The sequence below is a fragment of the Puma concolor genome, chromosome D2, assembly GCF_028749965.1.
Source record: "Puma concolor isolate L17-30 chromosome D2, mPumCon1.1.hap2, whole genome shotgun sequence".
NCBI lineage: Eukaryota > Metazoa > Chordata > Mammalia > Carnivora > Felidae > Puma > Puma concolor.
The window spans coordinates 19419818-19445401 of NC_141677.1; the positions used below are offsets into that span (position 1 = coordinate 19419818).

At 65.3% G+C, this 25584-nt stretch overlaps 14 non-coding genes across 14 annotated transcripts; all 14 read left to right on the top strand.

Annotated features, from left to right (window-relative positions):
• Nucleotides 1-9911: 9911 nt before the first annotated feature.
• LOC147575829 (5S ribosomal RNA) lies at nt 9912-10030 on the top strand. Its single transcript, XR_015242125.1, has one exon. It is a non-coding gene; the product is annotated as a 5S ribosomal RNA (ribosomal RNA).
• A 1066-nt stretch (nt 10031-11096) lies between these two features.
• LOC147575830 (5S ribosomal RNA) lies at nt 11097-11215 on the top strand. Its single transcript, XR_015242126.1, has one exon. It is a non-coding gene; the product is annotated as a 5S ribosomal RNA (ribosomal RNA).
• A 1078-nt stretch (nt 11216-12293) lies between these two features.
• Nucleotides 12294-12412, top strand: LOC147575831 (5S ribosomal RNA). Its single transcript, XR_015242101.1, has one exon. It is a non-coding gene; the product is annotated as a 5S ribosomal RNA (ribosomal RNA).
• A 1072-nt stretch (nt 12413-13484) lies between these two features.
• Nucleotides 13485-13603, top strand: LOC147575832 (5S ribosomal RNA). Its single transcript, XR_015242127.1, has one exon. It is a non-coding gene; the product is annotated as a 5S ribosomal RNA (ribosomal RNA).
• Nucleotides 13604-14666: 1063 nt separating this feature from the next.
• Nucleotides 14667-14785, top strand: LOC147575833 (5S ribosomal RNA). Its single transcript, XR_015242128.1, has one exon. It is a non-coding gene; the product is annotated as a 5S ribosomal RNA (ribosomal RNA).
• A 1082-nt stretch (nt 14786-15867) lies between these two features.
• Nucleotides 15868-15986, top strand: LOC147575834 (5S ribosomal RNA). Its single transcript, XR_015242091.1, has one exon. It is a non-coding gene; the product is annotated as a 5S ribosomal RNA (ribosomal RNA).
• A 1082-nt stretch (nt 15987-17068) lies between these two features.
• LOC147575835 (5S ribosomal RNA) lies at nt 17069-17187 on the top strand. The gene has a single exon (XR_015242092.1). It is a non-coding gene; the product is annotated as a 5S ribosomal RNA (ribosomal RNA).
• A 1078-nt stretch (nt 17188-18265) lies between these two features.
• LOC147575836 (5S ribosomal RNA) lies at nt 18266-18384 on the top strand. Its single transcript, XR_015242093.1, has one exon. It is a non-coding gene; the product is annotated as a 5S ribosomal RNA (ribosomal RNA).
• Nucleotides 18385-19471: 1087 nt separating this feature from the next.
• On the top strand, nt 19472-19590 carry LOC147575837 (5S ribosomal RNA). Its single transcript, XR_015242102.1, has one exon. It is a non-coding gene; the product is annotated as a 5S ribosomal RNA (ribosomal RNA).
• A 1072-nt stretch (nt 19591-20662) lies between these two features.
• On the top strand, nt 20663-20781 carry LOC147575838 (5S ribosomal RNA). The gene has a single exon (XR_015242129.1). It is a non-coding gene; the product is annotated as a 5S ribosomal RNA (ribosomal RNA).
• Nucleotides 20782-21844: 1063 nt separating this feature from the next.
• LOC147575839 (5S ribosomal RNA) lies at nt 21845-21963 on the top strand. Its single transcript, XR_015242130.1, has one exon. It is a non-coding gene; the product is annotated as a 5S ribosomal RNA (ribosomal RNA).
• A 1082-nt stretch (nt 21964-23045) lies between these two features.
• On the top strand, nt 23046-23164 carry LOC147575840 (5S ribosomal RNA). The gene has a single exon (XR_015242094.1). It is a non-coding gene; the product is annotated as a 5S ribosomal RNA (ribosomal RNA).
• A 1087-nt stretch (nt 23165-24251) lies between these two features.
• On the top strand, nt 24252-24370 carry LOC147575841 (5S ribosomal RNA). Its single transcript, XR_015242103.1, has one exon. It is a non-coding gene; the product is annotated as a 5S ribosomal RNA (ribosomal RNA).
• A 1067-nt stretch (nt 24371-25437) lies between these two features.
• On the top strand, nt 25438-25556 carry LOC147575842 (5S ribosomal RNA). The gene has a single exon (XR_015242131.1). It is a non-coding gene; the product is annotated as a 5S ribosomal RNA (ribosomal RNA).
• Nucleotides 25557-25584: the final 28 nt, after the last annotated feature.

Sequence of the window (25584 nt, forward strand, 5' to 3'; positions counted from 1 at the left end):
GGACGTGGAATCCCCTCAAAGGTCTAAGCTAGCTTGCAGTTTTGCTTCCATGGAGTTGGAAGACTTTCTAGGGGCCCTCTGTTTGTCTGTTTTTGTGTTTCTCTGTTTTGTTCTGTGGACTTACTGGACGGACGTTATGGGACAGACTCAGACTACTCCTCTAAGTATTATGATTGATCACTTTAAGGATGTGAGGGGAAGAGCTAACAACCTCAGTGTGGAAGTCCGAAAGGGTCGGTTGCAGTTTTTTTGTTCTAGCGAGTGGCCAACTTTCAATGTCGGATGGCCACCAGAGGGGACCTTCGACCTCCCTACCATCCACCGAGCCAGGAGTATCATCTCTCAGCCTAAGGCGGGCCATCTTGATCAGCTCCCTTACATTATCACTTGGCAGGACCTTGTAGAAGACCCACCCTCTTGGCTTAAGCCCTTCCTAACCCTGCTCCCTCCGGAGCCAAAACCCATTCTTGCTTTGCAGGAGACAGAGAAGAGGAAAAGTCTTACCCAGCCTTCAGCACCCCTCTTCCCTGTCCTACAGGGGGGTACTGAAGAAGAATTAATTTTTCCTCCCCCGTATAACCCCTCTAGGATGCCGGAAGAACACCATCCTCCCCCTCCGGGGGAGGCAGACGCTGTTCCGAGAGCGGGAGGCGGAAACGCTCCAGGGGGAAGCCCGCCCTTTACCAGACAAAGGGCTCAGAGGGGGCAATCCGCCTCCGCCGCCGACTCCACTATTCTGCCCCTGCGAGCCACCGGACCCCCAGACGCGGAGGGGAATCAGCCTCATCACTATTGGCCTTTCGCCACTAGTGACCTCTACAATTGGAAAGCTCAGAATCCTAAGTTTTCTGAGAAACCGGCAGGGCTTATTGATTTATTAGACTCTGTTCTTTTTACCCATCAGCCCACGTGGGATGATTGCCAGCAGCTTTTGCAGGTCCTGTTCACGACTGAAGAAAGAGAAAGAATCCTCAGTGGGGCCCGGAAACTAGTTCCAGGCGCAGACGGGAATCCCACCACCAACCAGGCTCAGATAGATGCCTCCTTCCCCTTAACTCGGCCCCAGTGGGATTTCAACACGGCAGAAGGTAAGGAGAGGCTCCGGGTCTACCGCCAGACTCTAATGGGGGGTCTCCGAATGGCTGCTAGAAAGCCAACCAATTTGGCCAAGGTAGGAAATGTACAACAGGGAAAAGATGAATCTCCAGCTGCCTTTTTAGAACGGATCATGGAGGCATTCCGTACCTATACCCCCATGGATCCAGAGGCTCTGGAAAGCAAGGCAGCTGTTATCATGGCCTTTGTAAACCAATCGGCCAAAGACATTAGGAGAAAATTACAGAAAATAGATAGACTAGGAGAAAAAAGTCTGCAGGACTTACTGGTGGTAGCCGAAAAGGTATATAATAACCGGGAGCCTCCTGAGGACAAGCAGGCTCGCGCCATGGCGGCTGCCAGCAGTAAGCAGACTCGAGACCTGGCCAGAATACTACTAGCTACCACTGCTGACTTCCCCGAGGAACGAGACCGCCGTCTCCGGCAGCTGGCAGATGACACAAGAAAAGGTAAAGGAACCACCAAGGGGGGGAAGCAGAGGCTGCAGAAGGATCAGTGTGCATACTGCAAGGAGATAGGGCATTGGGCCCGAGATTGTCCAAAAAGGGCCGGCGGGAAGGGAAGCAAGACTGATCGAGTAAAAGTCCTAGAGCTAGATGAACTAAGTGATTAGGGGAGTTGGGGTTCGGACCCTCTCCCCGAACCCAGGGTAACTCTTAAAGTGGAGGGGACCCCTATTGACTTCCTTGTTGACACCGGAGCACAACATTTGGTCCTCCGCACCCCACAAGGAAAACTAGCCAGCAAGAAGTTCTGGGTACAAGGGGCAACTGGTATGAGCCAATATTCGTGGACTACCCGAAGAACAGTAGATTTGGGAACGGGCCGGGTATCCCACTCCTTTATGGTAATACCAGAATGCCCCTACCCACTGTTAGGATGGGACTTACTGACCAAGATTGGAGCTCAGATAACTTTCAGACAAGGGGGGCCTCAGGTCACCGATGGCAAGGGCCACCCCATCCAGGTCCTGACCATGAAACTGGAGGATGAATACCTCCTCCACCAGGAGGCGCTCCTGAGAGAGGATAATATAGACAGATGGCTACGAGAATTCCCCTCGGTTTGGGCAGAGACAGGGGGGATGGGACTAGCCGCTCACAGGACCCCAGTCCTGGTAGAGCTCAAGCCAGGAGAGAGTCCGGTAAGGATCAAACAATACCCCATGTCTCAGGAGGCCCGGAAGGGGATCCAGCCACACATCCGGAGACTACGAAGCCTAGGGGTACTAGTTCCTTGCCAGTCTGCCTGGAACACCCCCTTACTGCCGGTCAAAAAGCCTCACACAAATGACTACTGACCGGTACAAGACCTCCGGGAAGTAAATAAGAGGGTCGCGGACATACACCCAACTGTTCCCAACCCATATACTCTCTTGAGCTCCTTAGCGCCCTCCAGGGTCTGGTATACTGTACTAGATTTAAAGGACGCCTTCTTCAGTCTGCCGTTGGCACCCCAGAGCCAACCCTTGTTCGCCTTCGAGTGGCATGATCCGGAGGAGGGCTACAATGGGCAACTCACCTGGACACGGCTACCTCAGGGATTCAAAAATTCACCCACCATCTTCGACGAGGCAGTACACGAGGACCTGGTATTTACAGACACCTTCTCTGGCTGGGTGGAGGCATACCCAACCAAGCATGAAACGGCTCAGACGGTGGCTAAGAAGCTACTAGAAGACATCTTACTCAGGTATGGTTTTCCTGCCATGGTAGGATCAGACAATGGACCAGCTTTTATCTCGCAGGTAACACAGGCGGTAGCCAAGGCGGTGGGGGCAAACTGGAAATTACATTGTGCTTATAGGCCCCAGAGCTCAGGACAGGTAGAAAGAATGAATAGAACCCTAAAAGAGACCCTTACCAAATTAACCATGGAGACTGGCGGGGACTGGGTGACTCTCCTACCGTACGCCCTTTACCAGGTTAGAAACACTCCTTACACTCTGGGTTTTACTCCCTATGAGATTATGTTTGGCAGGCCACCCCCTGTTATTCCCAGCCTTCGAGCTGAACTTATTGCTGAGTTTAAAGATCAAGAACTTTTTCTTTCCTTGAGCGGGCTCCAGAGGGCGCACGAGGACATTTGGCCGCGCCTCCGTGCCATCTACGAGGCTGGCCCGATCGCGACACCTCATCAGTACAGGCCGGGAGACTGGGTCTACGTCAAGAGGCACCACCGAGAGACTCTCGAGCCGCGCTGGAAGGGACCCTACATCGTGGTGTTGACAACCCCCACCGCTCTCAAGGTAGACGGCATCGCGACCTGGGTCCATCACACCCACGCTCAGCCAGCGGACCCCTCCTCGATCCGGAAGGACGTTGTCACGCGATGGGCCATCAGTCGGGACCAACACAACCCGCTCAACCTCAAGCTACAGCGCATTTGACCTACCTAATATTGGTAACTCTGTTAACTGCTTGTCATTGCTCATGCTGCCGGGAGTCCCCACGCCCCCCAAAACATCACCTGGCAGATCATAGACACCAGCTTGGGGACAATACTTAATCAGACGTCCCAGAGCCACCCCAGGGACACTTGGTTCCCAGAACTTTGCATAAACCTCCAAACTCTGTTCCCCTTGTCACCATAAATGCAGCCGGTCCCATGATTGGGTCCCTAAGCTACATGACAAGGGGGGAATGAAAGGGCGGGCCTACGCCAGCCGACTCCATCTTGTTCTGTGTCCTTCACCTTGACCACACCTCCTCCCCTTGAGTAACCCCCCCCTCACCTGCCTAACAGGACTCGGACCCTTCCCCAGGACCCTTCCCCAGCCAATCGGTTGAGGCCATAGCCATTACCTCACCAACTGCCCCAGGCCCCAATAAAACCTTTGTCCTTTTGAAACTCGCTCTCTTTCCCTGGTATCTCACCGCTGCGTCGGTGCAGGTAGGGGATTGAGCTCGAGCTAGCTCGAACAAAGGCTCTTTGCTTTTGCATCGGACTCGGCTCCCTAGTGGTCTTTGGGGATCATGAATTCTGGGCATAACATTAGATGTCCTCCACTTTACGGAACCTGTAATTTTATGGAGAAAAGGGAATCTACTATAGACTAAAATATAAAAACTTGTTGAGAATATTGGGTTAAAGAACAAAAATTCAAACGAGTAACTTTAAAAGCCTAATCGGTGGGGTGCCTGGGTGGCTCAGTCGGTTGGGCGTCCGACTTTGGCCCAGGTCATGATCTCGCAGTCTGTGAGTTCGAGCCCTGCATCAGGCTCTGTGTGGACAGCTCAGAGCTTGGAACCTGCTTCAGATTCTACATTTCTCTCTCACTCCAAAATAAAGAAACATGAAAAAAATAAAAGTCTAGTTGGTTTTAGTCAATGATTCACGAAGTGGACAGCATGCCATCTGACAAAGAGAAGGAAACTGCACCACAGGGAAGCCTTTTATAGGCAGAACTGAGGTAGGACAATTGGTTATTAGCAAAAGAAAAGAAAGGATTCTTTGAGGCAAGGTCACCTGCCCCTAGGGGAAAGATCAGGGAGGTCTCAGCGTGCAGATTACCTCTCTAGTGCTGATCTGGAGAATTCCAGCCCATGTGGTTGGTTCAAAATTCCACTCCTGGGAGAGAGGCTGAACCTGAAGTTGGGTTTAAGATGATAAGTCTTGTGGTGAGGAGTCTTTCGGGGTTTCATATAAGTGACTCCATCCTGGCCTGTTGTTCATCCATCCTTTATTTGTTCACTCTTGTTCACTCTTCAAAGTGCCTGTGAAGTGTCTTGTCATTCAGGGCTGTTTTAAAATATAGTGTGTGTGTATATATATATATATATATATATATATATAATAATTTTTTAATGTCTAATCATTTATTTTTTTGAGAGAGAGAAAGAGAGAAAGCATGAGGTGGGAGGAAGGGCAGAGAGAGAGAGAGAGAGAGAGAGATCCCAAGAAGGCTCCGGGCGGTCAGCACAGAGCCCAGCGCGGTGCTCAATCCCACCTACCATGAGACCATGACCTGAACCAAAACCAAGAGTCTGACACTTCACTGACTAAGCCCCCGAGGCGCCCCTAAAACATAGTGTATGAATAGAAAATTTCAGTTTTCTGAAATCGAAAGATCAGATCAGGGGCCAACAGATCAGGGGATGACTGCCATTGAAAATATAATTTGTTTCTTACAGAACCCAAGAGGAGGGGCCGTGCCATGAGGGGGCCACATAGGAAAGCACCAGAACAGGTCAGGAGGCAAAGAGAGAGGGAGGAAGCATAGACAAGAGCCTTTACTGTGGTCTCTAAACGAAGGGTTGAAAACAAGACAACCGGTCCACACTGGAGTCACAAAATTGCGCATAGGCCCCACATCACCTGTAGAGAGCAAAATGGAGTCTGTCACGTCGAGCAGGGGCCTGTGTCAAGCAGCGACACAAACAGTTGAAGGTACTGCCGATGGCAGCATCCGCTGACACCCCAGAACTGAAAAGACGCAAAACCAGAGGAGGGCTACAGGGGCCCCAAACGGCTGAAATCCCTTTAAAAAGGGGAAGATGTTCACAGCAAACTGTCAGGCTCTTCAGACACACCTCTCTATGTCTGACCACTTCAAACGGGCGACTGCCACCCGATGAATCTCCATACAGAACTGAGATCCTTCCCTACGTGGGCATCGTGAGCGGTAAGTGCCAAGAGATGACCCAGACCAAGGCCTTCTCTCAACTGCACCCCCACAGACAACTTTGAGACTGGTTCGTGAACTTCCTACACCCTTCCCAGGGTGTTGTGTGGCTGCCCTTACGTTCTGCTCTGTGCGCCGTGTAAGAAGCCGAGTTTCATCACACGGCGAAAGGTCACTGAGTTGGCAGTCCAGTGCCGGGCACGTAGTAGAGGCTCAAAAAGTAGTGCATGAACAACCCTTCCTGTGACTTGACGTGTCCTCGTTCGTGCTTTCCTCATTGGGTGAGTGTCCGTGCCCGCTGGTACATCAGGGACTTTAACGAACATAGTCGACACGATAATACCTCGCCGAAGCCTGACACATAACGTGGCTGCATAAACTGGGAAGACCGCGGGCCCTGAGGCCTCAACCTAGCCCAATCCAAAGATGTCGCCGAAGGCTTTCGGTCTCCTCACAAAAAAGAATTCCAGGAGAGGTCCAACACGGTGGATGAGTGGTACAAATAGCAAAGTTTATGAAAGTGAAAGTATACCCTTTAGATGTGAGACTGGGTACTGAGAGAGAGAGACCGAGAGAGAGAGAGAGAGAGAGAGAGAGCGAGCGAGAGAGAGCTGTGTGCCCTGGGGTTCGGGTTTCTCTGTTTCATCGACAAAGGGTAAAATATTCACTACTTGGGAACTAGACTTCTTGGAAGCAGGGTTTTGTGCCTTTTCTTCCCTATTTGGTCAAGGGTTTTCTGTTATGGCCCACGCCATCTTGGGCCTGTCCGGTCTGATCCAGCCTCTCGTGGCTTTGTTTTAGAGTACTGCCAGGAATGGCTTCTGATTCTGATTTTCCTGATAGCTGGCCAGAACTTCCTCTTCTGCCGGCCTCCAGGCATCCTACAACTGCCTACTCTGACCATAGTGCCGGCTCAAGAAGCACTTTTTTTCTTTAATGTTTCTTTGAAAGCATACAGGGGGATGGGGGGACAGAGGATCTCAGGCAGGCGCTGCCCTTACAGCAGCGAGCTGAATTCGGGAGTCCAACTCACTGATGGCAGGCGACACCATGGCCCGAGACGAAGTCAGACACGCAACCCACTGAGAAGCCCAGGTGCCCCTCGATAAGCATTTCTGGTGGAATGAATATGCCACCTACTGCACTGAACTCAAGTACAAGAACCAACAACGATGGGCATCGTTGAGGCCCTTAAGGGACTCATAATCTATTTTGAGGTCACATATGGTTTCAAGAAACAATTATAGAATCGGTCTGATGTAAGATGGTCGTGAAACAAACACTCTCAAAACTTGGTGGTTTAAAGCAATTTATTCTTATTATCTCTCATAACTCTGCGCATTCTCTGGGTTCATCTGGGTGGTAGACTTAGAGTTTCTACAGCTGCTGCCACCAAATGGCCATCAAATGCCATCAGAGGAAACGGCTGTCCTGTTAAGGCTCAGCTGACTGGGCATCCTAGATGTCTCCCTCACGTACAGGCAGCAGGGGCTGCTGCTGGCCAGCTGGGAGCTGGCTGGCCATTTGACCACAGAGCGTGAACGAGACCTCTCTGTGGGGCTCCCCGTTCTCACCAGCAGAGTCTGGATTCCCAGCGGCAGCAAAAATCGGAGCAAGACTTCTGAGAGAGAAATCGAAAACATCCAGGCCTCTTAAAAGGCAGGCCCAGAATTGCTTAAGCGTCACGGCGACTGAAAGAGCACACCTAGGCCGGCCGACTAGTGACCATGTCCCCGACATGGCCGCAGAAAGAAGTTCCTGCTCAACCTTCAGGACACGCCTCCTCCCCTTAAGGAACTTATGTTTTCTAAGAAAGTAGGCTACCGATTGATTGAGGCATTCTTCCGAAGTCTGAGGTGGGAGGAAGGGGAGTGTGAGAGGCGTGGACAGTGTGAGTAGAAGAGGGAGGGCTTCTCTCAGGTGGGGGCCAGAGGCAGGAGCCCTCAACCCTGTCCAGGCTTAGAATGACCTGGGAGCATTTTACCCCTCCCCAAACCAATTCATCAGAGTCTCCGGGGATGGTGTCTGATGCTAGGTATTTATATAGCACAGCAAGGCTGACGGCCAATGGTTAATAGGGGACCAGGGAGAAACGTTCTGTATACACCGAGGCCAAACATGTTAGAGATCCTCAGACACAGTGGTTCTTAAGCTTCAGGGGCATCAGAATCTCCTGGAAGACTTGGTGAAACACAGATTGCTGAGCCCCACCCCCAGAGTCTCTGATTCAGTAGGTCTGTGACCACCAGGCCCAACATTTGCATTTTTAACAAGTTGCAAGTGACTCTGACAATATCTGATTGGGACCACACTTTGGCAGCCAATCGGCTGAGTCCACGACCCTTCCCCAGCCAATCGGCTAAGGCCATGATCCCTATAAAACCTTTGTGCTTTTGAAAGTCTCTCTCTTTCTCTCCAGCATGTCACCGCTGCGTCGATGCAGGCAGGAGATTGAGCTCGAGCTAGCTCGAATAAAGGCTCTTGGCTTTTGCATCGGACTCGGCTCCCTGGTGGTCTCTGGGGATCACGAATTCAGGGTATAACACTACCATTCTCTACTGGTCACAACAATCCTAAGCCAGGCCAGATTTAGTAGGGTGGAAAAAGGGACAGACCCTACATCTTGAAGGAGGAGGTGGTGTCGTATGCATCTAATGGGGGCAAGTATAGATGGTGTATATGTTTATAAAATACAGTAGAGCTCCTAAAGGATGCTACTATTGTTCTGACGATGAGTGCCCTTTGCCCCTGATGAGGCCAAGTCTTCCCCATTCCGACACGAGCTCAGGACACCAGAAGGCCCACCACCCCGGGCCCAGAGGCGCCGTTGGCATGCAGGTCCCCGCTCTCGTTCTGACCGCAGAGACCAAGACGAGGCTGCGCCCAAAGGCCAGAAGAGCCGGGAGAAACAGAGGGAGAATCACTTGAAGGAATTACTCGCAAGGGAGTGCTCCCACCCACCAACAAACGCATAGACACACGTGCGCTCGCGCGCGCACACACACACACACACACACACACACACACACACACACACATTACCACCACCCACACCCCCACCCGAACACACACACATCTCATACCTGGGCCTGACAGGAATGGGAGGAGGGATCAGACGGGCCTCCTGAGGCCTAGGCTGCAGGCCCTTGGGATCCAAGGAGTCATGAGTCAACTTCAAGACACGGCCACTTTGCCTAAACCCGCCCCAGCACCATGACCCACCCGAGGGGTAACTGTCTCTCCAACACAGCCTCTTTGTGTGTAGTTCCTAGAGTATGGGGTGTCTCTGTGTTGGATAATCCAGAGGTCTCTGCTTCAATACCACTCCCACGCCCTCTCCGACTCCATCTCTGTCTCCCTCCCCCTTTCCATCTCCCTTTCCACACCCCCCCTCCCCATGTCCCTCTTATTCTGACTCTCCCTATCTGCCCGGCTCTTATCCCAACGTGTTCCTTTCTCTGTCAATCACCTGGAAAGGGTGTCTCTCGGTCCTTGAACTATCTGTCTACCTATCTGGGAATAGATCTATTCTCCTGAACCAGGACGAGGTGTGGGGTGGTGGGGTGGGAGGCGAGCAAGGGTCTCCGCAAGCGGAGCTGGCTGGGACTGGTGATATTCTCTGGGAGCACTGGGGCTGCCGGTAGGGTTTGACGAGGTGGGGCAGACGGGAGGGAAAAGCCAGGAGGCTGGCTGCAAGAGCCATAGGGCTGGGGAGGAGGCACTGAAGACAGGGCAGAGCGGGCCCGGAAGGCAGGGCCTGCCAGACGGCCCAGGCTCACTTTCACCTTCCCACTGAGCAGCCCAATGTGGTGTGGTGAGGAGCGGTGTGCTGCGGAGCAGCGCGGTGTGGTGCGGGGCTGGGAGGTGCGGTGCGGTGCGGGATGGAAGCGGAGGCGCGTGTGTGGCCAAGCCGCGAGCAAGCTGCAAGAGTCCCGGAATTGGAGAACGCCTCGGCTTGTGCCACAGCGTGTTGCCAGGGTCCTCTTGGGCGACCACCGCCACCAACCAGGGGCCCAAGACGGACTGCGGCGGCGGGCAGGCTGGCAGGCTGGCAGGCAGGTAAGCAGGCAGGCAGGAAGGCAAGCAGACAGTTGCATGGGTGAAGCGCGGCACACGCTGGGCTTGGGATGCGTGGAGCAGGCTCTTGAGGCGCCCAGCGGCAGCCGCCGGCGTCTACGGCCATACCACCCTGAACGCGCCCGATCTCGTCTGATCTCGGAAGCTAAGCAGGGTCGGGCCTGGTTAGTACTTGGATGGGAGACCGCCTGGGAATACCGGGTGCTGTAGGCTTTTGCCTTTTGCCTGTTGCCTGTTGCCTCTGGCCTCCTTGACCTCTCCTTTGGCGCCCGCCGCCCCTCCCCCTCCCTCCGTGTGTCCCTCTCTCCCCGGGGAGGGGAGCGCGGCTCCGGGGGCCAAACACACCCCGGCAGCCACTGCTCCCTCAGCCCCTCCCGGGCCGGCAAAGCGGCCTGGCCTGGCCTAGCCTGGCCCCGCCCCGCCCCGCCCCCCCCGAGCCCGCACACCCCACGGCACTTCACAAGGGGTCCGCTCCCCGCTCCCCGCTCCCCGCACCGGGCGAAATCCCACTGCACCGGCTGGAAGCCACGCCCCAGCTTTGCACCTTTCCTGACACTGCACCCGCACGGAGGGGTGGGAGGGTGCGGCGAGGGCGGGACCGGGGGCTGGCGCCTGGGGACTGGAGGGTGGGGGCTGGGTGGGTGGATCCAAAAACACAGGAGCGGGCGGGGCAGCGAGACCCCAAACACAGACTCCGCCACAGGACTGGGCTCCCTGGGTCCCGGACCTCTTCCCTCCCTCCAGCCCCCATCCCCAGGGCCCCCGGCGTTTCGCGAGGCCCAGCTAGGGCTGCGGGCTCGCGCTGGTGATGTTCTGTGGGGGCGCTGGGGCCTCCGGGCTGGCTGCGCTCGCCCTGCGACTGGGGAGGAGGCGCTGAGAACCCGGCGGGAGGGGGGGCGCCCAGAAGGCACGGCCGGCCTGATGCCCCACGCTCGCTTCCACCCTCTTCCCAGTGAGCGGCCCGACGTGGTGCGGTGCGGTGCGGTGCGGTGCGGTGCGGGATGGAAGCGGAGGCGGGCGTGGGGCCAAGCCGGGAGCAGTCTGCCAGAGTCCCGGGATCGGTGAAGGCCGGGGCTTGCGCCACAGCGCCTTGCCAGGGTCCTCTTGCGCCGCCTCCGCCACCCGCCCGGGGCCCGCGGCGGAGGGCGGCGGCAGCGAGGCAGGCAGCCAGGCAGGCAGGCAGGCAGGCAGGCAGGCGCGTGCATGGGTGAAGCGCGGCACCCGCTGGGCTTGGGATGCGTGGAGCAGGCTCTTGAGGCGCCCAGCGGCAGCCGCCGGCGTCTACGGCCATACCACCCTGAACGCGCCCGATCTCGTCTGATCTCGGAAGCTAAGCAGGGTCGGGCCTGGTTAGTACTTGGATGGGAGACCGCCTGGGAATACCGGGTGCTGTAGGCTTTTGCCTTTTGCCTGTTGCCTGTTGCCTCTGGCCTCCTTGACCTCTCCTTTGGCGCCCGCCGCCCCTCCCCCTCCCTCCGTGTGTCCCTCTCTCCCCGGGGAGGGGAGCGCGGCTCTGGGGGCCAAACACACCCCGGCGGCCACTGCTCCCTCAGCCCCTCCCGGGCCGGCAAAGCGGCCTGGCCTGGCCTAGCCTGGCCCCGCCCCGCCCCGCCCCGCCCCCCCCCCGAGCCCGCACACCCCACGGCACTTCACAAGGGGTCCGCTCTCCGCTCCCCGCTCCCCGCACCGGGCGAAATCCCACTGCACCGGCTGGAAGCCACGCCCCAGCTTTGCACCTTTCCTGACACTGCACCCGCACGGAGGGGTGGGGGGGTGCGGCGAGGGCGGGACCGGGGGCTGGCGCCTGGGGACTGGAGGGTGGGGGCTGGGTGGGTGGATCCAAAAACACAGGAGCGGGCGGGGCAGCGAGACCCCAAACACAGACTCCGCCACAGGACTGGGCTCCCTGGGTCCCGGACCTCTTCCCTCCCTCCAGCCCCCATCCCCAGGGCCCCCGGCGTTTCGCGAGGCCCAGCTAGGGCTGCGGGCTCGCGCTGGTGATGTTCTGTGGGGGCGCTGGGGCCTCCGGGCTGGCTGCGCTCGCCCTGCGACTGGGGAGGAGGCGCTGAGAACCCGGCGGGAGGGGGGGCGCCCAGAAGGCACGGCCGGCCTGATGCCCCACGCTCGCTTCCACCCTCTTCCCAGTGAGCGGCCCGACGTGGTGCGGTGCGGTGCGGTGCGGTGCGGTGCGGTGCGGGATGGAAGCGGAGGCGGGCGTGGGGCCAAGCCGGGAGCAGTCTGCCAGAGTCCCGGGATCGGTGAAGGCCGGGGCTTGCGCCACAGCGCCTTGCCAGGGTCCTCTTGCGCCGCCTCCGCCACCCGCCCGGGGCCCGCGGCGGAGGGCGGCGGCAGCGAGGCAGGCAGCCAGGCAGGCAGGCAGGCAGGCAGGCAGGCGCGTGCATGGGTGAAGCGCGGCACCCGCTGGGCTTGGGATGCGTGGAGCAGGCTCTTGAGGCGCCCAGCGGCAGCCGCCGGCGTCTACGGCCATACCACCCTGAACGCGCCCGATCTCGTCTGATCTCGGAAGCTAAGCAGGGTCGGGCCTGGTTAGTACTTGGATGGGAGACCGCCCGGGAATACCGGGTGCTGTAGGCTTTTGCCTTTTGCCTGTTGCCTGTTGCCTCTGGCCTCCTTGACCTCTCCTTTGGCGCCCGCCGCCCCTCCCCCTCCCTCCGTGTGTCCCTCTCTCCCCGGGGAGGGGAGCGCGGCTCCGGGAGCCAAACACACCCCGGCGGCCACTGCTCCCTCAGCCCCTCCCGGGCCGGCAAAGCGGCCTGGCCTGGCCTAGCCTGGCCCCGCCCCGCCCCGCCCCGCCCCCCCCCCGAGCCCGCACACCCCACGGCACTTCACAAGGGGTCCGCTCCCCGCTCCCCGCTCCCCGCACCGGGCGAAATCCCACTGCACCGGCTGGAAGCCACGCCCCAGCTTTGCACCTTTCCTGACACTGCACCCGCACGGAGGGGTGGGGGGGTGCGGCGAGGGCGGGACCGGGGGCTGGCGCCTGGGGACTGGAGGGTGGGGGCTGGGTGGGTGGATCCAAAAACACAGGAGCGGGCGGGGCAGCGAGACCCCAAACACAGACTCCGCCACAGGACTGGGCTCCCTGGGTCCCGGACCTCTTCCCTCCCTCCAGCCCCCATCCCCAGGGCCCCCGGCGTTTCGCGAGGCCCAGCTAGGGCTGCGGGCTCGCGCTGGTGATGTTCTGTGGGGGCGCTGGGGCCTCCGGGCTGGCTGCGCTCGCCCTGCGACTGGGGAGGAGGCGCTGAGAACCCGGCGGGAGGGGGGGCGCCCAGAAGGCACGGCCGGCCTGATGCCCCACGCTCGCTTCCACCCTCTTCCCAGTGAGCGGCCCGACGTGGTGCGGTGCGGTGCGGTGCGGTGCGGGATGGAAGCGGAGGCGGGCGTGGGGCCAAGCCGGGAGCAGTCTGCCAGAGTCCCGGGATCGGTGAAGGCCGGGGCTTGCGCCACAGCGCCTTGCCAGGGTCCTCTTGCGCCGCCTCCGCCACCCGCCCGGGGCCCGCGGCGGAGGGCGGCGGCAGCGAGGCAGGCAGCCAGGCAGGCAGGCAGGCAGGCAGGCAGGCAGGCGCGTGCATGGGTGAAGCGCGGCACCCGCTGGGCTTGGGATGCGTGGAGCAGGCTCTTGAGGCGCCCAGCGGCAGCCGCCGGCGTCTACGGCCATACCACCCTGAACGCGCCCGATCTCGTCTGATCTCGGAAGCTAAGCAGGGTCGGGCCTGGTTAGTACTTGGATGGGAGACCGCCTGGGAATACCGGGTGCTGTAGGCTTTTGCCTTTTGCCTGTTGCCTGTTGCCTCTGGCCTCCTTGACCTCTCCTTTGGCGCCCGCCGCCCCTCCCCCTCCCTCCGTGTGTCCCTCTCTCCCCGGGGAGGGGAGCGCGGCTCCGGGAGCCAAACACACCCCGGCGGCCACTGCTCCCTCAGCCCCTCCCGGGCCGGCAAAGCGGCCTGGCCTGGCCTAGCCTGGCCCCGCCCCGCCCCGCCCCGCCCCCCCCCCGAGCCCGCACACCCCACGGCACTTCACAAGGGGTCCGCTCCCCGCTCCCCGCTCCCCGCACCGGGCGAAATCCCACTGCACCGGCTGGAAGCCACGCCCCAGCTTTGCACCTTTCCTGACACTGCACCCGCACGGAGGGGTGGGGGGGTGCGGCGAGGGCGGGACCGGGGGCTGGCGCCTGGGGACTGGAGGGTGGGGGCTGGGTGGGTGGATCCAAAAACACAGGAGCGGGCGGGGCAGCGAGACCCCAAACACAGACTCCGCCACAGGACTGGGCTCCCTGGGTCCCGGACCTCTTCCCTCCCTCCAGCCCCCATCCCCAGGGCCCCCGGCGTTTCGCGAGGCCCAGCTAGGGCTGCGGGCTCGCGCTGGTGATGTTCTGTGGGGGCGCTGGGGCCTCCGGGCTGGCTGCGCTCGCCCTGCGACTGGGGAGGAGGCGCTGAGAACCCGGCGGGAGGGGGGGCGCCCAGAAGGCACGGCCGGCCTGATGCCCCACGCTCGCTTCCACCCTCTTCCCAGTGAGCGGCCCGACGTGGTGCGGTGCGGTGCGGTGCGGGATGGAAGCGGAGGCGGGCGTGGGGCCAAGCCGGGAGCAGTCTGCCAGAGTCCCGGGATCGGTGAAGGCCGGGGCTTGCGCCACAGCGCCTTGCCAGGGTCCTCTTGCGCCGCCTCCGCCACCCGCCCGGGGCCCGCGGCGGAGGGCGGCGGCAGCGAGGCAGGCAGCCAGGCAGGCAGGCAGGCAGGCAGGCAGGCGCGTGCATGGGTGAAGCGCGGCACCCGCTGGGCTTGGGATGCGTGGAGCAGGCTCTTGAGGCGCCCAGCGGCAGCCGCCGGCGTCTACGGCCATACCACCCTGAACGCGCCCGATCTCGTCTGATCTCGGAAGCTAAGCAGGGTCGGGCCTGGTTAGTACTTGGATGGGAGACCGCCTGGGAATACCGGGTGCTGTAGGCTTTTGCCTTTTGCCTGTTGCCTGTTGCCTCTGGCCTCCTTGACCTCTCCTTTGGCGCCCGCCGCCCCTCCCCCTCCCTCCGTGTGTCCCTCTCTCCCCGGGGAGGGGAGCGCGGCTCCGGGGGCCAAACACACCCCGGCGGCCACTGCTCCCTCAGCCCCTCCCGGGCCGGCAAAGCGGCCTGGCCTGGCCTAGCCTGGCCCCGCCCCGCCCCGCCCCGCCCCCCCCCCGAGCCCGCACACCCCACGGCACTTCACAAAGGGTCCGCTCCCCGCTCCCTGCTCCCCGCACCGGGCGAAATCCCACTGCACCGGCTGGAAGCCACGCCCCAGCTTTGCACCTTTCCTGACACTGCACCCGCACGGAGGGGTGGGGGGGTGCGGCGAGGGCGGGACCGGGGGCTGGCGCCTGGGGACTGGAGGGTGGGGGCTGGGTGGGTGGATCCAAAAACACAGGAGCGGGCGGGGCAGCGAGACCCCAAACACAGACTCCGCCACAGGACTGGGCTCCCTGGGTCCCGGACCTCTTCCCTCCCTCCAGCCCCCATCCCCAGGGCCCCCGGCGTTTCGCGAGGCCCAGCTAGGGCTGCGGGCTCGCGCTGGTGATGTTCTGTGGGGGCGCTGGGGCCTCCGGGCTGGCTGCGCTCGCCCTGCGACTGGGGAGGAGGCGCTGAGAACCCGGCGGGAGGGGGGGCGCCCAGAAGGCACGGCCGGCCTGATGCCCCACGCTCGCTTCCACCCTCTTCCCAGTGAGCGGCCCGACGTGGTGCGGTGCGGTGCGGTGCGGTGCGGTGCGGTGCGGGATGGAAGCGGAGGCGGGCGTGGGGCCAAGCCGGGAGCAGTCTGCCAGAGTCCCGGGATCGGTGAAGGCCGGGGCTTGCGCCACAGCGCCTTGCCAGGGTCCTCTTGCGCCGCCTCCGCCACCCGCCCGGGGCCCGCGGCGGAGGGCGGCGGCAGCGAGGCAGGCAGCCAGGCAGGCAGGCAGGCAGGCAGGCAGGCAGGCGCGTGCATGGGTGAAGCGCGGCACCCGCTGGGCTTGGGATGCGTGGAGCAGGCTCTTGAGGCGCCCAGCGGCAGCCGCCGGCGTCTACGGCCATACCACCCTGAAGGCGCCCGATCTCGTCTGATCTCGGAAGCTAAGCAGGGTCGGGCCTGGTTAGTACTTGGATGGGAGACCGCCTGGGAATACCGGGTGCTGTAGGCTTTTGCCTTTTGCCTGTTGCCTGTTGCCTCTGGCCTCCTTGACCTCTCCTTTGGCGCCCGCCGCCCCTCCCCCTCCCTCCGTGTGTCCCTCTCTCCCCGGGGAGGGGAGCGCGGCTCCGGGGGCCAAACACACCCCGGCGGCCACTGCTCCCTCAGCCCCTCCCGGGCCGGCAAAGCGGCCTGGCCTGGCCTAGCCTGGCCCCGCCCCGCCCCGCCCCGCCCCCCCCCCGAGCCCGCACACCCCACGGCACTTCACAAGGGGTCCGCTCCCCGCTCCCCGCTCCCCGCACCGGGCGAAATCCCACTGCACCGGCTGGAAGCCACGCCCCAGCTTTGCACCTTTCCTGACACTGCACCCGCACGGAGGGGTGGGGGGGTGCGGCGAGGGCGGGACCGGGGGCTGGCGCCTGGGGACTGGAGGGTGGGGGCTGGGTGGGTGGATCCAAAAACACAGGAGCGGGCGGGGCAGCGAGACCCCAAACACAGACTCCGCCACAGGACTGGGCTCCCTGGGTCCCGGACCTCTTCCCTCCCTCCAGCCCCCATCCCCAGGGCCCCCGGCGTTTCGCGAGGCCCAGCTAGGGCTGCGGGCTCGCGCTGGTGATGTTCTGTGGGGGCGCTGGGGCCTCCGGGCTGGCTGCGCTCGCCCTGCGACTGGGGAGGAGGCGCTGAGAACCCGGCGGGAGGGGGGGCGCCCAGAAGGCACGGCCGGCCTGATGCCCCACGCTCGCTTCCACCCTCTTCCCAGTGAGCGGCCCGACGTGGTGCGGTGCGGTGCGGTGCGGTGCGGTGCGGTGCGGGATGGAAGCGGAGGCGGGCGTGGGGCCAAGCCGGGAGCAGTCTGCCAGAGTCCCGGGATCGGTGAAGGCCGGGGCTTGCGCCACAGCGCCTTGCCAGGGTCCTCTTGCGCCGCCTCCGCCACCCGCCCGGGGCCCGCGGCGGAGGGCGGCGGCAGCGAGGCAGGCAGCCAGGCAGGCAGGCAGGCAGGCAGGCAGGCAGGCGCGTGCATGGGTGAAGCGCGGCACCCGCTGGGCTTGGGATGCGTGGAGCAGGCTCTTGAGGCGCCCAGCGGCAGCCGCCGGCGTCTACGGCCATACCACCCTGAAGGCGCCCGATCTCGTCTGATCTCGGAAGCTAAGCAGGGTCGGGCCTGGTTAGTACTTGGATGGGAGACCGCCTGGGAATACCGGGTGCTGTAGGCTTTTGCCTTTTGCCTGTTGCCTGTTGCCTCTGGCCTCCTTGACCTCTCCTTTGGCGCCCGCCGCCCCTCCCCCTCCCTCCGTGTGTCCCTCTCTCCCCGGGGAGGGGAGCGCGGCTCCGGGGGCCAAACACACCCCGGCGGCCACTGCTCCCTCAGCCCCTCCCGGGCCGGCAAAGCGGCCTGGCCTGGCCTAGCCTGGCCCCGCCCCGCCCCGCCCCGCCCCCCCCCCCGAGCCCGCACACCCCACGGCACTTCACAAGGGGTCCGCTCCCCGCTCCCCGCTCCCCGCACCGGGCGAAATCCCACTGCACCGGCTGGAAGCCACGCCCCAGCTTTGCACCTTTCCTGACACTGCACCCGCACGGAGGGGTGGGGGGGTGCGGCGAGGGCGGGACCGGGGGCTGGCGCCTGGGGACTGGAGGGTGGGGGCTGGGTGGGTGGATCCAAAAACACAGGAGCGGGCGGGGCAGCGAGACCCCAAACACAGACTCCGCCACAGGACTGGGCTCCCTGGGTCCCGGACCTCTTCCCTCCCTCCAGCCCCCATCCCCAGGGCCCCCGGCGTTTCGCGAGGCCCAGCTAGGGCTGCGGGCTCGCGCTGGTGATGTTCTGTGGGGGCGCTGGGGCCTCCGGGCTGGCTGCGCTCGCCCTGCGACTGGGGAGGAGGCGCTGAGAACCCGGCGGGAGGGGGGGCGCCCAGAAGGCACGGCCGGCCTGATGCCCCACGCTCGCTTCCACCCTCTTCCCAGTGAGCGGCCCGACGTGGTGCGGTGCGGTGCGGTGCGGTGCGGTGCGGGATGGAAGCGGAGGCGGGCGTGGGGCCAAGCCGGGAGCAGTCTGCCAGAGTCCCGGGATCGGTGAAGGCCGGGGCTTGCGCCACAGCGCCTTGCCAGGGTCCTCTTGCGCCGCCTCCGCCACCCGCCCGGGGCCCGCGGCGGAGGGCGGCGGCAGCGAGGCAGGCAGCCAGGCAGGCAGGCAGGCAGGCAGGCAGGCAGGCGCGTGCATGGGTGAAGCGCGGCACCCGCTGGGCTTGGGATGCGTGGAGCAGGCTCTTGAGGCGCCCAGCGGCAGCCGCCGGCGTCTACGGCCATACCACCCTGAAGGCGCCCGATCTCGTCTGATCTCGGAAGCTAAGCAGGGTCGGGCCTGGTTAGTACTTGGATGGGAGACCGCCTGGGAATACCGGGTGCTGTAGGCTTTTGCCTTTTGCCTGTTGCCTGTTGCCTCTGGCCTCCTTGACCTCTCCTTTGGCGCCCGCCGCCCCTCCCCCTCCCTCCGTGTGTCCCTCTCTCCCCGGGGAGGGGAGCGCGGCTCCGGGGGCCAAACACACCCCGGCGGCCACTGCTCCCTCAGCCCCTCCCGGGCCGGCAAAGCGGCCTGGCCTGGCCTAGCCTGGCCCCGCCCCGCCCCGCCCCGCCCCCCCCCCGAGCCCGCACACCCCACGGCACTTCACAAGGGGTCCGCTCCCCGCTCCCCGCTCCCCGCACCGGGCGAAATCCCACTGCACCGGCTGGAAGCCACGCCCCAGCTTTGCACCTTTCCTGACACTGCACCCGCACGGAGGGGTGGGGGGGTGCGGCGAGGGCGGGACCGGGGGCTGGCGCCTGGGGACTGGAGGGTGGGGGCTGGGTGGGTGGATCCAAAAACACAGGAGCGGGCGGGGCAGCGAGACCCCAAACACAGACTCCGCCACAGGACTGGGCTCCCTGGGTCCCGGACCTCTTCCCTCCCTCCAGCCCCCATCCCCAGGGCCCCCGGCGTTTCGCGAGGCCCAGCTAGGGCTGCGGGCTCGCGCTGGTGATGTTCTGTGGGGGCGCTGGGGCCTCCGGGCTGGCTGCGCTCGCCCTGCGACTGGGGAGGAGGCGCTGAGAACCCGGCGGGAGGGGGGGCGCCCAGAAGGCACGGCCGGCCTGATGCCCCACGCTCGCTTCCACCCTCTTCCCAGTGAGCGGCCCGACGTGGTGCGGTGCGGTGCGGTGCGGTGCGGTGCGGTGCGGTGCGGGATGGAAGCGGAGGCGGGCGTGGGGCCAAGCCGGGAGCAGTCTGCCAGAGTCCCGGGATCGGTGAAGGCCGGGGCTTGCGCCACAGCGCCTTGCCAGGGTCCTCTTGCGCCGCCTCCGCCACCCGCCCGGGGCCCGCGGCGGAGGGCGGCGGCAGCGAGGCAGGCAGCCAGGCAGGCAGGCAGGCAGGCAGGCAGGCAGGCGCGTGCATGGGTGAAGCGCGGCACCCGCTGGGCTTGGGATGCGTGGAGCAGGCTCTTGAGGCGCCCAGCGGCAGCCGCCGGCGTCTACGGCCATACCACCCTGAACGCGCCCGATCTCGTCTGATCTCGGAAGCTAAGCAGGGTCGGGCCTGGTTAGTACTTGGATGGGAGACCGCCCGGGAATACCGGGTGCTGTAGGCTTTTGCCTTTTGCCTGTTGCCTGTTGCCTCTGGCCTCCTTGACCTCTCCTTTGGCGCCCGCCGCCCCTCCCCCTCCCTCCGTGTGTCCCTCTCTCCCCGGGGAGGGGAGCGCGGCTCCGGGAGCCAAACACACCCCGGCGGCCACTGCTCCCTCAGCCCCTCCCGGGCCGGCAAAGCGGCCTGGCCTGGCCTAGCCTGGCCCCGCCCCGCCCCGCCCCGCCCCCCCCCCGAGCCCGCACACCCCACGGCACTTCACAAGGGGTCCGCTCCCCGCTCCCCGCTCCCCGCACCGGGCGAAATCCCACTGCACCGGCTGGAAGCCACGCCCCAGCTTTGCACCTTTCCTGACACTGCACCCGCACGGAGGGGTGGGGGGGTGCGGCGAGGGCGGGACCGGGGGCTGGCGCCTGGGGACTGGAGGGTGGGGGCTGGGTGGGTGGATCCAAAAACACAGGAGCGGGCGGGGCAGCGAGACCCCAAACACAGACTCCGCCACAGGACTGGGCTCCCTGGGTCCCGGACCTCTTCCCTCCCTCCAGCCCCCATCCCCAGGGCCCCCGGCGTTTCGCGAGGCCCAGCTAGGGCTGCGGGCTCGCGCTGGTGATGTTCTGTGGGGGCGCTGGGGCCTCCGGGCTGGCTGCGCTCGCCCTGCGACTGGGGAGGAGGCGCTGAGAACCCGGCGGGAGGGGGGGCGCCCAGAAGGCACGGCCGGCCTGATGCCCCACGCTCGCTTCCACCCTCTTCCCAGTGAGCGGCCCGACGTGGTGCGGTGCGGTGCGGTGCGGTGCGGGATGGAAGCGGAGGCGGGCGTGGGGCCAAGCCGGGAGCAGTCTGCCAGAGTCCCGGGATCGGTGAAGGCCGGGGCTTGCGCCACAGCGCCTTGCCAGGGTCCTCTTGCGCCGCCTCCGCCACCCGCCCGGGGCCCGCGGCGGAGGGCGGCGGCAGCGAGGCAGGCAGCCAGGCAGGCAGGCAGGCAGGCAGGCAGGCAGGCGCGTGCATGGGTGAAGCGCGGCACCCGCTGGGCTTGGGATGCGTGGAGCAGGCTCTTGAGGCGCCCAGCGGCAGCCGCCGGCGTCTACGGCCATACCACCCTGAACGCGCCCGATCTCGTCTGATCTCGGAAGCTAAGCAGGGTCGGGCCTGGTTAGTACTTGGATGGGAGACCGCCTGGGAATACCGGGTGCTGTAGGCTTTTGCCTTTTGCCTGTTGCCTGTTGCCTCTGGCCTCCTTGACCTCTCCTTTGGCGCCCGCCGCCCCTCCCCCTCCCTCCGTGTGTCCCTCTCTCCCCGGGGAGGGGAGCGCGGCTCCGGGAGCCAAACACACCCCGGCGGCCACTGCTCCCTCAGCCCCTCCCGGGCCGGCAAAGCGGCCTGGCCTGGCCTAGCCTGGCCCCGCCCCGCCCCGCCCCGCCCCCCCCCCGAGCCCGCACACCCCACGGCACTTCACAAGGGGTCCGCTCCCCGCTCCCCGCTCCCCGCACCGGGCGAAATCCCACTGCACCGGCTGGAAGCCACGCCCCAGCTTTGCACCTTTCCTGACACTGCACCCGCACGGAGGGGTGGGGGGGTGCGGCGAGGGCGGGACCGGGGGCTGGCGCCTGGGGACTGGAGGGTGGGGGCTGGGTGGGTGGATCCAAAAACACAGGAGCGGGCGGGGCAGCGAGACCCCAAACACAGACTCCGCCACAGGACTGGGCTCCCTGGGTCCCGGACCTCTTCCCTCCCTCCAGCCCCCATCCCCAGGGCCCCCGGCGTTTCGCGAGGCCCAGCTAGGGCTGCGGGCTCGCGCTGGTGATGTTCTGTGGGGGCGCTGGGGCCTCCGGGCTGGCTGCGCTCGCCCTGCGACTGGGGAGGAGGCGCTGAGAACCCGGCGGGAGGGGGGGCGCCCAGAAGGCACGGCCGGCCTGATGCCCCACGCTCGCTTCCACCCTCTTCCCAGTGAGCGGCCCGACGTGGTGCGGTGCGGTGCGGTGCGGGATGGAAGCGGAGGCGGGCGTGGGGCCAAGCCGGGAGCAGTCTGCCAGAGTCCCGGGATCGGTGAAGGCCGGGGCTTGCGCCACAGCGCCTTGCCAGGGTCCTCTTGCGCCGCCTCCGCCACCCGCCCGGGGCCCGCGGCGGAGGGCGGCGGCAGCGAGGCAGGCAGCCAGGCAGGCAGGCAGGCAGGCAGGCAGGCGCGTGCATGGGTGAAGCGCGGCACCCGCTGGGCTTGGGATGCGTGGAGCAGGCTCTTGAGGCGCCCAGCGGCAGCCGCCGGCGTCTACGGCCATACCACCCTGAACGCGCCCGATCTCGTCTGATCTCGGAAGCTAAGCAGGGTCGGGCCTGGTTAGTACTTGGATGGGAGACCGCCTGGGAATACCGGGTGCTGTAGGCTTTTGCCTTTTGCCTGTTGCCTGTTGCCTCTGGCCTCCTTGACCTCTCCTTTGGCGCCCGCCGCCCCTCCCCCTCCCTCCGTGTGTCCCTCTCTCCCCGGGGAGGGGAGCGCGGCTCCGGGGGCCAAACACACCCCGGCGGCCACTGCTCCCTCAGCCCCTCCCGGGCCGGCAAAGCGGCCTGGCCTGGCCTAGCCTGGCCCCGCCCCGCCCCGCCCCGCCCCCCCCCCGAGCCCGCACACCCCACGGCACTTCACAAAGGGTCCGCTCCCCGCTCCCTGCTCCCCGCACCGGGCGAAATCCCACTGCACCGGCTGGAAGCCACGCCCCAGCTTTGCACCTTTCCTGACACTGCACCCGCACGGAGGGGTGGGGGGGTGCGGCGAGGGCGGGACCGGGGGCTGGCGCCTGGGGACTGGAGGGTGGGGGCTGGGTGGGTGGATCCAAAAACACAGGAGCGGGCGGGGCAGCGAGACCCCAAACACAGACTCCGCCACAGGACTGGGCTCCCTGGGTCCCGGACCTCTTCCCTCCCTCCAGCCCCCATCCCCAGGGCCCCCGGCGTTTCGCGAGGCCCAGCTAGGGCTGCGGGCTCGCGCTGGTGATGTTCTGTGGGGGCGCTGGGGCCTCCGGGCTGGCTGCGCTCGCCCTGCGACTGGGGAGGAGGCGCTGAGAACCCGGCGGGAGGGGGGGCGCCCAGAAGGCACGGCCGGCCTGATGCCCCACGCTCGCTTCCACCCTCTTCCCAGTGAGCGGCCCGACGTGGTGCGGTGCGGTGCGGTGCGGTGCGGTGCGGTGCGGGATGGAAGCGGAGGCGGGCGTGGGGCCAAGCCGGGAGCAGTCTGCCAGAGTCCCGGGATCGGTGAAGGCCGGGGCTTGCGCCACAGCGCCTTGCCAGGGTCCTCTTGCGCCGCCTCCGCCACCCGCCCGGGGCCCGCGGCGGAGGGCGGCGGCAGCGAGGCAGGCAGCCAGGCAGGCAGGCAGGCAGGCAGGCAGGCAGGCGCGTGCATGGGTGAAGCGCGGCACCCGCTGGGCTTGGGATGCGTGGAGCAGGCTCTTGAGGCGCCCAGCGGCAGCCGCCGGCGTCTACGGCCATACCACCCTGAAGGCGCCCGATCTCGTCTGATCTCGGAAGCTAAGCAGGGTCGGGCCTGGTTAGTACTTGGATGGGAGACCGCCTGGGAATACCGGGTGCTGTAGGCTTTTGCCTTTTGCCTGTTGCCTGTTGCCTCTGGCCTCCTTGACCTCTCCTTTGGCGCCCGCCGCCCCTCCCCCTCCCTCCGTGTGTCCCTCTCTCCCCGGGGAGGGGAGCGCGGCTCCGGGGGCCAAACACACCCCGGCGGCCACTGCTCCCTCAGCCCCTCCCGGGCCGGCAAAGCGGCCTGGCCTGGCCTAGCCTGGCCCCGCCCCGCCCCGCCCCGCCCCCCCCCCGAGCCCGCACACCCCACGGCACTTCACAAGGGGTCCGCTCCCCGCTCCCCGCTCCCCGCACCGGGCGAAATCCCACTGCACCGGCTGGAAGCCACGCCCCAGCTTTGCACCTTTCCTGACACTGCACCCGCACGGAGGGGTGGGGGGGTGCGGCGAGGGCGGGACCGGGGGCTGGCGCCTGGGGACTGGAGGGTGGGGGCTGGGTGGGTGGATCCAAAAACACAGGAGCGGGCGGGGCAGCGAGACCCCAAACACAGACTCCGCCACAGGACTGGGCTCCCTGGGTCCCGGACCTCTTCCCTCCCTCCAGCCCCCATCCCCAGGGCCCCCGGCGTTTCGCGAGGCCCAGCTAGGGCTGCGGGCTCGCGCTGGTGATGTTCTGTGGGGGCGCTGGGGCCTCCGGGCTGGCTGCGCTCGCCCTGCGACTGGGGAGGAGGCGCTGAGAACCCGGCGGGAGGGGGGGCGCCCAGAAGGCACGGCCGGCCTGATGCCCCACGCTCGCTTCCACCCTCTTCCCAGTGAGCGGCCCGACGTGGTGCGGTGCGGTGCGGTGCGGTGCGGTGCGGTGCGGTGCGGGATGGAAGCGGAGGCGGGCGTGGGGCCAAGCCGGGAGCAGTCTGCCAGAGTCCCGGGATCGGTGAAGGCCGGGGCTTGCGCCACAGCGCCTTGCCAGGGTCCTCTTGCGCCGCCTCCGCCACCCGCCCGGGGCCCGCGGCGGAGGGCGGCGGCAGCGAGGCAGGCAGCCAGGCAGGCAGGCAGGCAGGCAGGCAGGCAGGCGCGTGCATGGGTGAAGCGCGGCACCCGCTGGGCTTGGGATGCGTGGAGCAGGCTCTTGAGGCGCCCAGCGGCAGCCGCCGGCGTCTACGGCCATACCACCCTGAACGCGCCCGATCTCGTCTGATCTCGGAAGCTAAGCAGGGTCGGGCCTGGTTAGTACTTGGATGGGAGACCGCCCGGGAATACCGGGTGCTGTAGGCTTTTGCCTTTTGCCTGTTGCCTGTTGCCTCTGGCCTCCTTGACCTCTCCTTTGGCGCCCGCCGCCCCTCCCCCTCCCTCCGTGTGTCCCTCTCTCCCCGGGGAGGGGAGCGCGGCTCCGGGGGCCAAACACACCCCGGCGGCCACTGCTCCCTCAGCCCCTCCCGGGCCGGCAAAGCGGCCTGGCCTGGCCTAGCCTGGCCCCGCCCCGCCCCGCCCCGCCCCCCCCCGAGCCCGCACACCCCACGGCACTTCACAAGGGGTCCGCTCCCCGCTCCCCGCTCCCCGCACCGGGCGAAATCCCACTGCACCGGCTGGAAGCCACGCCCCAGCTTTGCACCTTTCCTGACACTGCACCCGCACGGAGGGGTGGGGGGGTGCGGCGAGGGCGGGACCGGGGGCTGGCGCCTGGGGACTGGAGGGTGGGGGCTGGGTGGGTGGATCCAAAAACACAGGAGCGGGCGGGGCAGCGAGACCCCAAACACAGACTCCGCCACAGGACTGGGCTCCCTGGGTCCCGGACCTCTTCCCTCCCTCCAGCCCCCATCCCCAGGGCCCCCGGCGTTTCGCGAGGCCCAGCTAGGGCTGCGGGCTCGCGCTGGTGATGTTCTGTGGGGGCGCTGGGGCCTCCGGGCTGGCTGCGCTCGCCCTGCGACTGGGGAGGAGGCGCTGAGAACCCGGCGGGAGGGGGGGCGCCCAGAAGGCACGGCCGGCCTGATGCCCCACGCTCGCTTCCACCCTCTTCCCAGTGAGCGGCCCGACGTGGTGCGGTGCGGTGCGGTGCGGTGCGGGATGGAAGCGGAGGCGGGCGTGGGGCCAAGCCGGGAGCAGTCTGCCAGAGTCCCGGGATCGGTGAAGGCCGGGGCTTGCGCCACAGCGCCTTGCCAGGGTCCTCTTGCGCCGCCTCCGCCACCCGCCCGGGGCCCGCGGCGGAGGGCGGCGGCAGCGAGGCAGGCAGCCAGGCAGGCAGGCAGGCAGGCAGGCAGGCGCGTGCATGGGTGAAGCGCGGCACCCGCTGGGCTTGGGATGCGTGGAGCAGGCTCTTGAGGCGCCCAGCGGCAGCCGCCGGCGTCTACGGCCATACCACCCTGAACGCGCCCGATCTCGTCTGATCTCGGAAGCTAAGCAGGGTCGGGCCTGGTTAGTACTTGGATGGGAGACCGCCTGGGAATACCGGGTGCTGTAGGCTTTTGCCTTTTGCCTGTTGCCTGTTGCCT